The sequence below is a fragment of the Furipterus horrens genome, unplaced genomic scaffold (assembly GCF_987537825.1).
Source record: "Furipterus horrens unplaced genomic scaffold, mFurHor1.1.pri manual_scaffold_11, whole genome shotgun sequence".
In the NCBI taxonomy this organism is placed as follows: Eukaryota; Metazoa; Chordata; class Mammalia; order Chiroptera; family Furipteridae; genus Furipterus; species Furipterus horrens.
This window is the reverse complement of record NW_028327181.1, coordinates 60,573,333-60,586,912: the sequence shown is the minus strand read 5'-3', so window position 1 is coordinate 60,586,912 and position 13,580 is coordinate 60,573,333. Positions and strand designations below refer to the sequence as shown.

Sequence of the window (13,580 nt, the reverse complement as noted above, 5' to 3'; positions counted from 1 at the left end):
AAAGGGATTTGAGGTGAAATTAAATAAAACTCAAGTGGTGAAGAGGAGAGGAGAGAGGGAACTGGGCCCATTTCCCCAGGTGGGAGAGCAAAGTTGGGGGAGAGATGGGCTCAGGCAGCAGAGTAGAGAGGGTGGTACAGGCCACCTGTGGCCACTTCTTCAGCCACAAGATGTTTGTGATTTGGACGTTGTTGCTCGAACTGAAATGCCTATATTCTTGGGTCAAGGAGTTCTAAAATGTGCTTTACAAGGAGCCACATATGCGGTTTGGGACATTCGTGAAAAAGCAGTTCATCATGACATCGTACTTATTTAGCTCTCAGATACACGGAAGTAAGACCAAGGGATAGTTCCCGATCCCTAGGAGTTTCCAGTCTCAAAAAGTAACCCTTGAAGCTAGAAAGAACATCACTGAAATAGTGGGGGAAGTTTCCCAAATGTCATAATTAATTGGCTTGGTGATTAGGACAATGTCCTTGTTCTTAGGAGACATGGGCTGAAGAATTTAGGAAGAAGTATTTGGATGTCTGCAAATTCTCAACGGTTCAACACAAAAACTATATACATATGTAAATTGTATAATTATTAATTATGTCATATAACATATACAATGTATCAAATCATGCATATATTACACATGCAAAACTTAGATATATGTATAATTAGAGAGAGTATATGCGCGAATGAGGCAAAATATTAACACCTGGTGAATCTGGGTGAGGGTTCGCTAGACCATTTCTCTGCCTTTTCAGTTGAAATTTTTCAAAATTAAAAATTTGGGGGAGGAAAATAATTCTAGCCCTCAGAGGAGCTGGGAAACCTCCTTGCTGCCTGTGCTGTGCCCAGAATAGCCTATCTCCTCTCTCCCCCAGGCCCTTCCCTCCCCTTTCCTCCCTGCCCCAGCTCTTTTCCTCTGAGACAAGGGATAGAGCCAGCCAACTAGATTAGCATTTAAAAACAACACACCCAGGGGAGAAAAAAAGAGAGGAGTGCAGGAGACTCAGGTTCCCGGCCTGGCTCTGTCCCTGGGGACCGTGGGCGAGCTGGAGCAAGCCACAGAGGACTTGGAGCAGATCCCCTCTGAGGCCCTTCCAGCTCTGCCCCTCCCTCAATCGAGGGAGCTTCTTAGAGCAAAAGATTCAGTTTATTCTTTTTTCATTCAGCAGCTCAGTAACAAAGGAAATAGAATGTTCTTCTTTTTTTTTCTTTCCTTGAATATGCCCAGAGAGATCACATAAAAACACAAAATGGCAAAGGCCCACTAATTGCTCCCTCCTGCCAAGTCCACCGACCAGCCTCCATCTCCCAGGGCACACAACTGGCTCTCATATTTGCCACCTGACCTTGTCCCAAACCCCTTCTCACTTCTTCCCGCCCTATGTCAAATGACGAAGAACCAGGAGTCGGGATCCTGGGAGACCTTCCCATGCCATCTGCCCCTGAGCTGGCCCTGGGACATCACCTCCCTGTCTAACGGTGCTGGGATTCATCTCTCCTTGTGCAGCTCAGAGGTTTCTTGCATTGATGGGGGGCTAACTGGTTGTAGCTTTTTAAAAGTCTACAGTTTAAATACCTACTAACAAGTACCCTTCCTTGGTGCAGGGCTGGGGTGGCAGTGAGGGGGCTGCTGCCAGGTTCCAGCCAGGGGAGCCAAAGAAGAAAATGAGGCAGTCAGACCTGCCTTATCTCTGCTCATTTTGTCACCCCAATGGACACCGGCTGGGAAAACCCTCGGTTTTAACAGTGTGTTGTTGACATTCAGCGAATGAGCATTTGTCTTACCCATCAGTGGGAATAGACAAAGGCCGGGCTGCTGGCGATGCCCTCTTCGCAGCGCACAACTCAGAGACGGGTCCTCAAAGTGGGCCCAAGTCAGAGCCTAGAAATGAGGGGTCTGTGTCAGCCGAGAGTGGGTCTTATGCCCACCTAGAAAAGCAGCTCACCCCTCTGCCCAGGGAAAACCCTTTATATCCAGTTTCTTTTAAAGGCTAGTTTCATCTGTTTTCCACCTGGGTCCCTCCTAGAAAGATGACAGCTTGCTCTCCTTAGGGTGCTCTTTTGTCCAGTGAAACCCAGAAACTGACAAGTACCCTTGGCCCAGGGTTAGGGTGGCAGCGCCTGGACCCACAGGAGCAGCGTAAGTGAGCATCATGCGCCCAGGAATGAGAAACGAGACACCTTATCAGACCTTTGACTGCACACCCCAGCCTGTTCTGTGTCCAAACCTCAGGGGAGTGTAGCCGATTGGATACAGCTCAGTGTCTGTAAAGAAAAAAAAAAACCACACAGCCCACATCTGCTCTGGCTGGAGGCCATTTCCACTGCACCACGCCCTGGGCATCCTGCAGAGGGGATCAGAGAGTCGGGGAACTTGGGCCTGTCAGTTGGATATGGTTGATGCAGAACTTGACTTGAGTATGTCAGAGTGTGCAAAGCCTCCGCCTTAGAGTGAAAGCCAGGAGGTCCCCAGAGGATCCTGATTTCAAGGCAACATCTGGGCAGAGAGCATCTTGTCCCATCATTTCGACTTCTATCTGCTTAAAGCAGCCACAGAATGAGTCAGGGAGACCTGGACATCACGTTATGCAGGACCCCTCCTCCCTCCCACTTAGAACTGAGGCCTGAGAGACCCAGAGGAGCTGACCTGTGACCCAGAGTAACAAAGGTACAAGGTAATTTCCTAAAGTGACAGGAAAAGGACTGCATTGCCCCTTTGGCCAGCCAGGCATCTTTATTTAAAAAGTCAACTCATGACTATATCCTGTAGATTCATTAAGCTTAATTAAGATTAAACGTCTTCAGGCAGCCCTGCCTTTGTTCTCTCAAGTTCTGCCATTCCGCAAGTAGAGAAAGAACTGCCACTCGCTGGCTTCACTTCTGGAATTGCCTGCGTCCTCTCTGGCGGGGTCATGCACAGTGCTTTTGCAAACCTGATGTCAGAGACACCCCCTCCAGCCAGGAACCCCACTCCACTGTCATCTCACCCATTGGTGAGCCTCTTTGACATACCTCTCCGACTTCCATCAAAATGCTCCGACAACTCAAAATCCCCCAAAGAAGAATTTCTGAGGTTTTTGTTGATTTCATTAAAATTTCAACGTATTCCACCCCTACTCCCACCCCTTATATATGTACTTCTTCAGCAAAGAGACTGAGAAAAAAATGAGTTTGAATACCTGTGCAGGTATTACATCTCTGAAATGTCTTTGATGGATCACCAGAGTGAGAGGAGACTTTTGATTAATTGTGAAGCAGTCTCAATCTGCTCTCATTGAGGTTCAGTGAAAAACAGAAACACCCATGCCCCAAAAGTCTTGTTTAACTTGCACAAGTCCCAGAGAACCTGTTTCCACCCTAGTCTTGGCTCCACACAAAAGAAAGTGATGGGAGAAAAAGTCGAAGCTGTGTATTACCCTTTACTCCTAGAAACCCAAACATGAATACTGCCCACAGTGCCCCTCTGTTTCATAAAACACATATCCCAATGTTGCTCTCTGAGACAATTCCCTGTAACTGAAGGCAAAACACATTAAAGATCTGATCTCATCTTACTATGATGAGAGCTAGTAGGCTCATAAATAATCCATTGAGATGGTTCATTTTATTCTGCACAAAATTGACCATAAAAATACATACACACGAGTCTTTGTTATGTCTGACTCAGAAATTCTGCCCTTCTCAAATTCTTTAGAACCCCAGCTGAAAAAGAAATTCATTCTGCAAAAGACTCGATGCAAAAGGAAATGTGATCCTTGGTGTTCTTTAGTTCCAAAGACCTTGCTCAAAAACAAATTTGAACGTACACAGCTGCGGGCCACACACTTCGGTCGTGTAAAAGATCTGGCTGGAGTCTGCGTTTCACATCAATTCTGAATGGCCGGTAAGATGTCTGAGCGTGGAGCCACTCTGCCAGTGAAAACAACCCAAGCGCGCGGAGACTCGTCCCACTTAAGTGTCATTCAGAGATTTCTCTAGTTAAGCTTTTATGTCAGTCAGAACTCTCCCTGCAGCAATGCCTTTGCATAAAGCCACCGGCACGCGACGGCAGTAAGTCAAGATCAAACCTAAACTACAGGGTGAAACTAAAGCAACTTTTCCCTAAGCGCCGGAGCGCGCTTTGCCGAAGACCCTCTACAGGGTCTTCCTCTGGTGCTCAGGGCACCGCAAAGCGCGTGGGTGCAACAGACAAAGGAGCCCTCCAGAGCCCGCTCGTCCGCTCCCCGGTCACCTTTCCCTCGGGGCGGCCGGACTCTGGTTCGCACTCGTCCTTCCCGAAGGGCGGCCGCAGATCCGCGAGCCCACCGCGGAGGCGCACGGACGCCCTCGCCGGCGCCCGGTGCGGCAGAGAGGGATGAAGTTCTGGAAAGAAGTGTGGATTAGAAGCAAGAAGGAAAGCGGACCCACCTACCCGGAGTCCGTGGGGAGGCTGGTCCCGGGGCTCACGGAGGCGAGGCGACCCTCGCGCCCTCGAGGCACCGGGGACGACCGCTGCCTGTGCGGGAGCTGCGCCCAAGCGGCCGTTTTTGTACTCGCGGCCCCTCACATGGTCTGATCTCTAGATATCCGCCGCCAAAGAGCTCTTCAAGAATTTTTGCGTCATTTTGAGCCGCACAAACTTCACGTTTCCCCACCGCCGCGGCTCAGCGCTCCTCCTGGGGTGGGGGGTACCTCCTGGGAGCGCTCACGGGGGAGGGAGCCGCAGGGCGGAGGTAAGTGGAAAGGGGAGGCGGGGACCGGGCTGGGGGAGGTGAAGGACCCCTCCCCCGACACACACGCGCGCGCGCGCGCGCACACACACACACACACACACACCCAGGAGGGACGGTGCTCTAGGAAGAGAGAAAGCCTGGGGCGATGAGGGGTTGGCAGCAGGCCAAGCAGAGCCAAGAACCTCAACTTCCCAAATCTTGAACCTTGCAGGGCAGGGGGCTGCTCCACAACTGACAGGTATCCTTCCTCCCCTACCAATTTCTGCTCCTTGTCACTTCCTCACACCGGTAGATCTTGACCACTGACACCTCCCCATCAGCCCCATCCCGAAGGAACCTGCACTATTTCTCTTCCTAGGACTTAATGGCACCTGGCACTCCCTGAGTATATCCGGCTCTACCGCTGCGGTGTGAGCTCAGCCAGAAGGGCCTTGTTTAATTCCCCGCCGTCCTTAGTGCCTCCAACAGTGCTCAGCAGTGTCCAGCCCAGTGGCTCACAGTAAATACTTGCCAAATGAATGAATGAATGAAGAATTCTTTTCCACTTTGTGAGCTAGCCACAGTTTCAAGCAGTCAAGAACAGAGATACAGAATGAGGCAAAAGTAGGTGTACCATTGTTTGTAGGGAAAATAACTCAGTGATTAATAAATAATACAACAATAAACTGTTTTGTGTACTTAAAACTGTAAACCTACTTTTGCCGTATCCTGTATGGGTGGTGAACTGCAAAAACATATGCTTATGGTGTCGGGTGAGTGGATGAGTTAAGTTACTACAGTATTTTAAATATTCAAAGGGGTTTAATGGTAGCCTATTGTTTTGAACCATGTGAATAAATTACTTTGATACATTTTTAAAAACTTGTTTAAAAAGGAATTTCATGTTCTATTATTTTTTCAGTAATTTTCTTTTTTTACATTTGAAAAGAACAAGTGCAGTACTTGCTTTGGGGTGGCCCTGAAGCTGAGATGAGAGAGCGAGGGCTGACCACCCCCCACCTCCTGTCCCCAGAGGAGGCAGGGACCTAGCAAAGCAGAAGGCAGAAAGGAGATAGTAATGACAAGTCTGCAGTCTGCTTGTACTGGGAGGATCAGAACCCAGAAAGCTAAACTCACTCCCAGCTGAGTTGAGCAGCTGTCTGGGAAGAGGAGGTCAGAACACTCTATCCCCAGGTGTGGGCAGCTCCCCAGCCTGGGAGGAATCAGTGTGAGGTTTTGGTGCCACCTAGACATCAGGGTGGCGATTGCAAGGAGAGAGCACTCAGGCTACTCTGGTGAGCCAGCTGGCATTCAGGGTGGCAAACAAAGCCAGGCTGGCGATTCCTGGGCAAGCTTGGGAAGTTCTGGCTAAATCCCAGGGTGGCAGGGCCCACGTTGGGAGGCTCCTCCTTTCAGATGAACGTGGTCTGCTGCACCCCAGGGTCCACTTGGCCTTCATAAACTAATGTGTAAGTGCCCTCTAAACAAGGGGCTACACACAGGTAAGGTGTGGTTCCAGGGAGGGGGCACCAAAGGAGAAAGGGGCACTGGGAGGGGGACCAAAGGCTGTGGGAGGCAATGGAGTGATTTCAGTCCTTGGTTACGGCTCATGTCTCTATCCAGTCTGTTCTCCACGCTGGCTCAACATGACTTTTTAACACCATTCCAGTCTCATGGACTGTTGACTCCCATTCCTGGTCTTCTATCTAGATCCTAACACTTATTCCTGCCCAGCCACCCTGGGCCCCTCTTGGAACTGCTTTCTTTGGTGCAGGTGCCTGGAGGATGGAAGTCCCACGAACCCAGATTAAATCCCAGTCTGACCCTGTGCTGTCTGCGTGGGGTTGTTCCCACACAAGATGAGTTCCTTAATCTCATTCTGCATGGCCTTCAGGTCCCTTTGCTGTAAAATAGGAATTGTAAAAGTGGTGGGCAGCACCCCGCAGGGCTGGAGTGACAGGGCTGCTGCCTGCAACAACACCAAGTGGCCTCTTCTCTCCTGGGAGACTGCCCCTCGCCTCTCTCCATGGCCTTGGACACCCCAGGCCAGTCTTCTGTCCTCTTGCTCCCGGGCTGAGAGGTGCTGTCAGAAAATGGCATTAGGTTTGCACAGACCTTTCCCTCTCTCTTCACTGCCTCCCTTGCACAGTTCACACAAAATTGTTGCAGATGGTCCATCCTCTCTTTACACCTGCGCCTTCTCTCCCTCTTGTCCCTGGGGGTGCGGTCCACAGACACCACTTAGCCTCAGCGGCCCCACCTTCACCTCAGCAAGCCCAGCCTCTCCTCCCACAAGCTGAGCCTCCCCGTCCGGCTCCCCATGCTCACTGCCACAACTGCCCTGTCCTCCTCCAGCACCCGGACTCCCTCCCCCGCGAAGGTCCTCAGTGGCGCCTATTCTCACTGCTGGTGCAGCCCCACACGACTGCCCAACCTCACCACCAAATCAGGGTGAGTGGACGGATGTCATCACATACTGCCCCCAAAAGGGCAGTCCTTCCCAGCTGTCCACCTCCACTGTAGCCCCTTCACGACCTGAGCACCTGCTCCGTGCGGGCGCCGAGGAAGACAGCGCCCCTTCTGTTAGGGGTCAGGAGAGGGGCAGTGCTGCAGGTGGAAGGCCGAGGCAGGGGAAAGGCCGTGCTCAGGGAAGGGGCCAATGGCTCGATCTGCTCGGACTAGAGGTACAGGGGGCTGGGGCAGTGGCTGAAGGCAGGAGGGGCCCTTAGGCGTGAGTACAGGTGTGAGGCAGAAGCACCAGTATACATAGGGGAGAGATGGAAGTCAGGAACCAGAACACAGCCTCGAAGCTCACTGACTGCTTGGTGGGGGGCGGCAGGAGGGTGATGGAGCTAGCTGCCAAGCATGCCATGAACCTGGGTAACTGGGCGCAGAGATGCGCCAGGAGTTCATGGTTCAGCAAGTACGTCTCTTTGCCACAATAGCTCTTGCCCAGAAGTAGCAGGGCCTCGGCTTGCTATGGGGCTGCAGAGTAAACAGTCTTTTGCTTTGGGAGATAAAGAGAACGTTCGATGCTCATATCCCCTCTCCAGCCCTACCCCCCTCACCAGACACAAACACCCCCACCAAGAAGGTCCACTTCCTGGGTGTCTCAAGGCCCAGCACCATTCCCCTGGGGAGCAAGGCCAGGACTAACCCTGTGAGCCCAAGCCTCTCCCTCCGGAAGCCCTGGCACCCGCTGTCTGTCCTTCCTCTGCTCTGTTTACACAATAATGCACAACGAGGCCCGCCCCTTCTTGTGGGCTTCTCCTCAGCATTCCCAGTCCTTGGAGTATCTTCCTGCTCCATTGCTTCCAGGCACTTCCCTGCCTTGTTTTTCCTGGGAGGTGACATAATCTTGGTGACTTCATTCATGCTCATCCATGCGCAGAGTATGGCACCTTCAGGGCAGGATTTGCTGCCACTGTGACTCCTGGGTCTATCCCCACAGAGGCCTATGTGGGAGCCTCCATGTGGCAGGCCATCTCTGATCCAGATGACACAAGGCAAAGGGAATGGGAGGGAGAACCCTTTCAGGGGTGCCAGGAGGGGGACACGCTCGGGTAGGGAGAGAAGTGGGAGGCTGGGTCAGGCTTGGCCCTGAGGAACAAAGAAAACATCTGGAAGTAGATCAGTTGTGTCTTCTTTCCCACTCTTCATGATCCTACTGCCTTTGCTCAACAAACCTTCCCCCTGCCACCCCAGATTTTGTAGGCATTATGAGTAACCCATGCTTTCTGCAATATCTCTGAGCCAGAATTTTAAAATTTTTACTTCCCTCCTTCCTACGGGATTCTTTCCCTGACTGTAAGTACCCTTAGCTAGGGCCAAGATCTGGAAGACAGCTGTATGTACTTTCTGCCTTGGCAGAGAAGTGGAAGCCAGGAGAAGCACAGAGTACCAGGAAGGGCCTCCACAGCCCTGTGTGCTCACAGATCTCCTATAGCCCGTCGATATCTCCCAAATGCCCACATCCTGCACTAGGCTCTGAGTTCCCAGGGGACGGGGCTCAGCCTCTCTCCATGTCTCAACACTCATCACTGTGTCAGCACATAGCAGGCCCCATAAACATACGTACTGGCAATAAATGACTAAGGAAATGCCTATTACTCTTAACAGACTTAGTGCCATAAAAACCAGGGCCCTGAGGACTGGTAGGCCAATCATGGCCTATCCAACAGTGGAATACCACACAGCTGGGAAAAAGTAAGGTGGTTTTATCTGGGCTGATTTGGGGAGGTTCACAACATTTATTGTCAATTGAGAAAACAAAACACAGAACAAGTTTTACTCCAATTTGGAGAGAGAGATAGAGACTGATGTGTGTATTGCAATCTCTCTAAGTTACAGAAGAAACTAGGAATAGCAAGAGCCTTGTGGGGAAAGGATGTTGAGGGGTGGAAGGGAAGCCTGGTTTTTCATTGTATACCTTTCTCTGCTCCTTAAATGTTTGCTATTAGTAATAATTTTATAAAAATTTTTCAGAAAAGCAATATATTTTTTAAGTTATAAAAGCAAAAAAAGGGGGGAGGACACAGGAAGATATTTTAGGGGGCCCCAAGCTTATCACAAAGCAGGGAGGGACTCTGAAGGAGTTCTCAGGGGCACAGCACAAACGTGTTTCCTTCCCAGATGGGGCCCAATTACTCAGCATCACTGTAAAAAATATTTTACCCTTAAGAAGGCGGTAAATATTTTCTCTCATTTACTAGCAAGGGTGCTGTGAACCAAGAGGTGAAGTCCAGGACTCTGTCCAGAATCTGATCAAGAGGGACAATTATTTTTAGAACTCAAGGCCTCTGCTTCCAGTCCCTGAAGTCTCTTCTTTCCCTTGCAGCCCTGCTTCCAGTTTTGTTTTACCTGCTCAAGACTATAATACACTCACTCTCTTCTGCTCTTCTCCCCCACACCTGGCCCCCCCCAGGAACTTCGAGGTAACTTGTATGTCTACCAACAGGAAGGTTTTCCCACAGCCGCTTTTTGGTAAGCTGATCTCCCGTCTTTGATGTCTGTGGTCTCTGTGGTTAGAAGTGCGTTTACGCTCAGTCGGCATTTCTTGTCCTTTTCCAACCTCAAGCCCTTTCACACTGTCATGGCACTTACTAGAAGACCTCACTCATACGCAGTCACCTTTTTCAACTAGCTTGCGTATATACATTTTATTTTCCCAACTAAATGGCAAGCTTCTGGAGAGCAGGTAATTATTTTAACCCTCAATACTGGCACAGTACTGGACATGTTGGAGAAGCTCTGTGTGAACAGGTTATTAATGAAATCTACTATGCATTGAGCATCTACCAGGTACATTACTGCATATGGGTCATAGGCAGTATAAATCAAATTCTTGGGCTGTATTTTGCTGTAAATGTTATTAAAAATAAATGATAATTTCCTCTTTTCAAACTGTGAGTTCTGAAATTTAATACACTTAAAGACGATTTTTCAGTAAAAGTGGTGTGGAGGCCGAGCTCAGAGAGGTTCAGTAACTTACTTGCCCGTTAGCACAGGTTCCAAGCGGCACAGGCAGCCTATCTGCCGGAGTCCAGAGGACCTGGCTTCCCACGGCGCTGGGCTGATTTGAAACAAGAGAGGTGCACGCAGTAAGAAGAGAGATAAACCTTTGTGGTTTCCCCTCTCTCTACGACTCCCCTGCTGCTGGTCACCTCCGTGAAATCTGGACCTTTGTGCTAAGCAGTGAAATAAGATCAGCGGGGCTTTGTTCTGGTTCTGCTCATCCCTGGTGAGCAAGTTACAGGGAAGCTGACTTCAGATCTATGTATAAAGTTTTAATTGAGAATAGCTGTCAGAATACAGGGCATCTTCGATCACCCAACCACTGTATTTATACCACTGACGTGTGAATAAATTGGTGAGCAAGATAAGACCCCTGCCTGTGAGGAGCAGACAGGGAGCATTGACTTCAGGGACAATATACATAAACATATAAAGAAGATAATTTCAAAAAGTGATAGTCACTGCGCTGGCTGGTGTGGCTCAGTGGGTAGGGTGTTGTCCTGCAAAGTGAAAGGTTGCTGGTTTGATTCCTGGTCAGGGCAGGTGCCTGGATTGTGGGCCAGGTCCCTGGTTGGGAGCGTGCAAGAGGCAATCAATTGCACATAGGTATTTCTCTCTCTCTTTCTCCCTCCCTTTCCTTTGCTCAAATAAATAAATAAATAAATAAATAAATAAATAAAATCTTTTAAAAAAGTGATAAGCACTCTGGGAAAACGAGACCCGGGCCAGTAGAGAGAGTGGCAGGTGTGGTGGTGGTAGAGCCAGTGGGAAGGGGAAGCTGCCTTCTTCGATAAGGTGAGCAATACGGCCCTGACAGTACCGTCCTGACCCACAGCATGAGGAGCCACCATGCAAAGACCTGAGGGGAAAGCTGCAGGGACAGGGAACAGCAAGGAGGCGGGAAGAAGCTTGGTGTGTCTGAGGGACCAAGCGGGTTGGCTGGAGAGTGAACAGGAAGGTAAGCGAGGAAGTTGAGTGTGGAGAGGTGGGCTGGGGCCGCTGGGAGGAGGCTGTGTGCTCTTGTCCCTGATACGTCCACATAGAACAGAAAGGGCTTCTTATCTGCTTTGGAGATGTGTCGCTGAGGTCCTAGCCAGGTGAGAAGCAGAGGCTGCAGTTATAAGTCAGCACACAATGGGACTTTGTACCACATGCCCACCCTGCCTCAGTTACCCTGTCCTTCAGTTCAGCAGCTTATTAAAAAAAATAAAACAAAAATGGTCATGAGGCAGCCTGAGAGATGTTCCAGAGCTCACTCCATCCACTTCAGGAGGAGCTGCTGAGCTAGAGTTTTTCTAGAGAAGAGCGAGCAAGTAGTATTCAAACTGTCCCAAGAAAGAGGAGTGCAGGGCTTCCCATCTGCACACACTCCTGCTCCCAAATAACGAGCATTTATCCCCCCTCCCTTTCCCTCGTTGAGAATGGACAAAGGGCTTGGCCTTGGGGAAAGGAAACAAAACAACTCTAGCCAGTCTGTTCCCAGTTTCCAATCAATTGGATCACAGACTCCAGGGAGGACAATCAGCTTTATGGTTCTGAACAAGATGTCCTAAATAAGAGACAGCTCATCTGGAGTTACTTACGGGAAAAATCCAATTTAACCAACGACTATGGCCATAGCTAGGAACCACGAGCACCCCCACCGCACGCCTGGAGGAATGGGAGTTAAAGGGCAAGTGCCCTGGGCCTGCCAACAGCAATTTAGAATCAAGTTGCTCTTTACGGACAAGCCAGAGCAACCACATCCTGAAGGCACGCCTTGTTATCGGGTCCTGGCTTCTTGGATGTGTAGCGTCAGCATGACTCTACATGTCTCAGGAGGGGTCCTAGGGCTGGCCAGGACTTTCCAGAGGTCAGAATGTTATTCCAAAGAATTACAGGGGAAGACAATTCACATCTTCCCATTTCTGAGCTCAACTAGCCACTCAAATTTATTCTTCCAGTTCAGACGTCTTGCAAAAACTTCAGCCCATTTCCCTTTACCTTCCACAGAGCAGACATACCCAACATTTTTTTGTTTCTTCCGATTGGATCCTAATTTTATTTGATAAATAGCTTTTATTAAATATTTGGTTATGAAAATTAGCTTTTTATATATTTCATACTTGGTTTACGACTTCTGCATCTATGTTTATGGGTGAGATGTGCGTGTAATTTTTCCTGCTGCTATCCTTGTCAGGGTCGTATCTGCCTCGTAAAATAATTCTTTATGCCATCAAATAGTTCTTTACATATTTGATCTTGGGCTAATTGAAATTTCTCAGAGAAGACTTCCAATCTCCCGGCACTAGGGTTCCAGAAGTCCAATATGACGGAGAACATTCATAACACAAATACTCAATCCTCACCCTCAGCTAGGTTTCTGACCTCCAGACCATAAACTTTTTCCCTCTCGAAAATAATTCCTAAGTTGGTTGCTGAGGAGGGGAGGGAGTCACCTGGCTGCACAAAGTAGGGAGGGGCTCTAACAGACATACAACCCTTCAGTAACCCTCCTTTCACTTCCAATTTCCAGAGTTAGGCTACCTGGCGCTATCCTCTCTGAGCTCTGAGGGATTATGCAACGAAAATCGGCTTATCACTGGCAGTCCCCACCGCTGGCTCAGGATTCAACTTTTTCAGCCCTGCTGTTTCAACACCCCTGCCTGCTTTCCAGCTCATTGCTTCTCCTCTGCTGTTCTGGCTGAGCTGTGGATTTATCTTCTAAACAAATCCTTTTACTGTCTCTTTTGACAAAGTTGAGTGTCTCCTGTCTTTCAAATATCTGCATCAATAATTGTATCCTTTTAAATTTTTGTTTTTTGATGAATCTCGCCAATTATCTCTTAATTTACTTCATTTTTTAAAAAGACCCACCTTGTGACTTTGTTGATCCTGTTTAACTTCTGCACATCTTTCTTCTTACCTATTTTCTTTAGGTTCATTTTGCTGTTCTAAATTCTTAGCTCAGTTTTCAGTCTTTAAGAAACATTTAACAAATATAATAAAATTTACTGTCTTAGCTGTCTCACTTTGATACATAGGATTTTTATTATTGTCCAGGTTAATTTTTAAAAAACATGCTTACTGATTTTTCAAGAAGGAAGGAAATAGAGAGAAACATCAATGTGAGAGAGAAACATCGATTGGTTGCCTCCCATATGCACCCCAGCCAAGGACTGAACTCCCAGCCTAGGTATGTGCCCTGACTGGGAATCACACCCCCAATCTTTTGGTGTATGAGATAATGCTCCAACTGAGCCATACCAGTCAGGGCTAAATTTTCTTTATCATTTCTTATTGGACCTATGAGTTAATTTCTAAATATATATAGGTCTTCTAGTCTTCTTTTAATTTTGGTTTCTAATTTAATTGCACTGTAGTTGGCACTACATAAAA

General features: G+C 48.8%; 1 protein-coding gene across 3 annotated transcripts in view; it reads right to left on the bottom strand.

Moving 5' to 3' along the window:
• The window catches only part of SLC6A4 (solute carrier family 6 member 4), a 43,035-nt gene extending 38,351 nt beyond the window's left edge, over positions 1–4,684 (bottom strand). For all 3 annotated transcript variants that reach the window (XM_090290917.1, XM_090290915.1, XM_090290916.1), the window contains exon 1: positions 4,405–4,684. The gene's annotated coding sequence lies outside the window, so the exon portion shown is untranslated. The remainder of the gene's footprint in view (positions 1–4,404) is intronic.
• Positions 4,685–13,580: the final 8,896 nt, after the last annotated feature.